Here is a 3,809-nt window from a genome sequence, read left to right on the forward strand (position 1 = left end):
AGAGAACTTTTATACCACTCTATTCCTCATCTCCCACTGTTTTCCAAACCTATGCCAATTCAGCTTTCATTCCTAATACTCCACAAAAATAAATCTGATAACCTCCACTGGAAACCTCCAGGCTTCAAAATCCAATGGTTAATTTTTAATCATTATCTTGCTGGTTTCCTAACTACACTTGAAACCTTAGATCATTTTTTTCTTGATACAGTTTCTGGGCAGTACACATTTCCAGTGTCCTTCATTCTTAAAAAGTTGTTCAGTGTCTTTTCTTGGCCATTCCTCTGGACATGTAGATTCCTGTGTGCCACCCAGTTCCTTCCATAATTTCCACTTCTCTAAATACTTGGATAGCATAATCTTGTCTCATGGTTTTGAGCACCAATATATACTGATGATTCCTCAAAATATATCTTCAACAATCATTTGTTTCTGAACCTCAGTGTTAAAAACTGAAATAATTCCTTTATATATGCTACTTGAATGTCAAATAGACACCTCAAGGAATATCTGTCCTGAACTGAATTTTTTCTTTCTTCCCCCTAACCATGATCTTACCCTAATGTTTTTCAACTCAATAAATTATATTTCCATTTACAGAGTTACTCAGGGCAAAAGTCTTTAGAATTATCTTCAGGTTTTTTTTTTTTTTTTTCTCACACTGCCCTGCCACTTATACAGCAAATGTTTTAGACTGTACTTTCAAAATAAACCCAGAATCCAACCACCTTTTATTACCTCTGTCTTATCAGCCTAGTTTAAGTCATCATATCCTCTCATCCAGACCATTTCGGTAGTTCAACCTTGTTGAATCTATGGCCCGTGGGCTGCATGCAACCCAGGATGGCTTTAAATGTGGCCCAACACAAATACGTAAAGTTTTTTACAACATTATGATTTTTTTTTTTTTTTTTTTTGCAATTTTTTAGCTCATCATCCATTGTTCGTGTTAGCGAATGTTATGTGTGGCCAAACACAATTCTTGCTCTTCTAATGGGGCCCAGGGAATCCAAAAGATAGGACGCCCCTGCAGTAGTTTGTTAATCTGCCCCTTTGTTTCTAAACTTGGCCCTTCCCTTGAAATTAATTTTTTACAAAACAAAGAGACTTTAAAAATATAAACCAAGTTGTATTATTTCCTGCTGAAATGTTCAATGTTCCCTGTTTAATGGCTTTGAAGAGTATAATCCAAATTATTTACCAAAGTTTACCAGGCCCTATATGATTTGGCTTCTGTTACCAATCAGTTTTCCTTTGCTCATCATGCTGCAGCCACACTGGCCTCTTTCCAAAACCTAGAAAATGTCAGTCACGAACCTGACTTTGGTCATTTTTTCTTACGTTTCCTTTACCTTAAATTCTCTACCACTGACTATTTTTGTCACACTACTTTATTCAGAACTCCAGTCAAATGTCACCTTTCAGGGTAATCTTCTCGGGCTAACTTATATATTTTTATTTTCTTTATCTCATCCAGCTAAATGTAAGCTCAAAAAGGTAAAGATTTCTTTGTTTACCACTGTATTTGCAGTATTTCCTTTTTCATATCTTTATCTGGTTTACATTTAATACATATTCCCGATTGACCATTGCATTAGCCATTTTATTGAATATGTTCCAATTTCTTATCAATAGGAACATCTACTTCAGACTTTTATTTATCCAGCAAAGTTCTTTATAGACTATAAAGATTATAGATGGCTTAATGTGTATGACTTGAGGAAAAGCATTTCAGGAGGTAATATAATAATGGCTACTCTTGGTCAAAATTAAATCAAAATTTTCATAACTATTTTTTTTTTTTTTTTTTTTTTGGCAGCGTTTCTCTCCTGTTGCCCAGGCTGGAGTTCAGTGGAATGCTCCCGGCTTACTACAACCTCCGACTTCCTGGCTCAAGCAATCCTCCTGCCTCAGCCTTCTGAGTAGTTGGGACTACAGGCGTGCGCCACCATGCCCAGCTAATTTTTGTATTTTAGGTAGAGAAGGGGTTTCCCCATGTTGGTCAGTCTAGTTTCCAAATTCTGACTTCAAGTCATCCACCCGCCTCAGCCTCTCAAAATGCTGGGATTACAGGTGTGAGCCACCGTGCCCGGCCAAAATTTGTATTACGTTTTTTAGAAAAGTGTGGAAGATACGACAAATGTTTTGTTGTCTCCAGATCATGACTTCTTCAGTACTCGTATCAATCTAGAAAATGGTGTAGGTTAGTATGTGAGAAGAAATAAGGGCACATTATATGCTAGGATGACTGTTTTTTTGTTGTTATAATTTTCCATAAAAAATTATCAAAACATGAGAGCATATTCAGTTCTGTGATTTCCAAGTGTGTGTGTAAGTCTGTTTTTTTTTTTTCGTTTATTTGTTTTTTGGCATGCTGCTTAATACATTCTGATGCTTGGCTGATCCATTTAGGCCAAATATAAACAGAAAAATAGCAAATTGACCACTAAATTGTTGCTCTATCTTGGAAGGTTATAGAATTGACATTTCTTAACTCTGCTGTTATACAGCTGAATTATGTTCTAACAATATAGCATGATTTATTCATACAACTTATTTTGGTGACACATTTGACAATATTTTGGAAGTGTTAACTTGAAGATACCATTTAAGGATTTTCTTATTGGTCTTTAGTCTAGAATTAAATTAGAACCCATCTTGACAGACTAGTACTTTTAAGTAACTATCTAACATAATGTTCTCTGTCTGTACTCTACCTATATAATTCAATCAACCCAAATAGTATAATGGAAATTATTTGATCTATTCTCATGAAGAGTTAATTAAATTAATGATAGAGACCATTGCTTCATGCCTGTATTATATATTTAAATGGCAGTCAAGCTATTTCCTTGAGAACATGACGTTCTCATCCTTCTTGTTGCAGTCCTCTTACCTTGTCCATATTAAGGTGGGAACTGCTCTCAATTTTAGCTTCCATTGTCAAATTAGCCTTCTGTACTTTCTAGTGAACCCCCTTTGGCTACTTTGAAAACTTCCTTTTTTCAGATCCAACACATATTGCCATATTGCTTCTTTCTTCCTCCCACATTGTACTGGTATCATGTAATTTATGTGGCTGTTGGAGGTTTATATCCATCTGCTTATTTTGGGGGTTTTTTGTGTGTGGATGCATTTGTTGTGCTTGACCCCTATTAACCTCAACAGGGATGGCACCAGGTTCAAGAGGCTTAAGAAGAAGTCTGGAGTCAGCAAACAAGACATAGGATTTTATTAGCCAGAACATTACATACAGGGATGGTCCAGGAGTGGCAGGATGGACAGGAGAATCTTACAGCCCAGTGGTGGTGGGCTGGGTAGGAGAACAGCAATTGCTTTCAAAATACATGCAGTTTATTTGGTATGTTCACTTAGCACTCTCGCCCTAATGACCTACACCTGGCAACCTTCATCTACCCCTCCAAACAAAGAACCTAGATAGCCTGTATGGCCCACATTCCACCAGAAGGGACAGGGGTTTAGATGTTCCTCCTAGTTAAGGAATGAATCTCCAAGTTGGCTAGTGTCATATTCCTTAGCTCTTAACTCCAAATATACACTCAAGTGCATCTACCATACAGGGCCATTCACAGGGTATACATCAGTTATTGCTGTCAGGTGTATCTGCCTTACAACATTGTTACTTAGTTTTGTTGTAAATGTGTTTCATGTTTTTTTTTTTTTTTTCTACTTGTTCTGTCCATTTTCATTTAAGAATTTGGAGAGATTTAAACAATGCTGTTTCCACAGCATCATTCTAGATTTACCCTCTTTATTTTTTAAAAATATGTATAATGTAGTCATTTTAT

The sequence above is a fragment of the Rhinopithecus roxellana genome, chromosome 12, assembly GCF_007565055.1.
Source record: "Rhinopithecus roxellana isolate Shanxi Qingling chromosome 12, ASM756505v1, whole genome shotgun sequence".
NCBI classification, from domain to species: Eukaryota; Metazoa; Chordata; class Mammalia; order Primates; family Cercopithecidae; genus Rhinopithecus; species Rhinopithecus roxellana.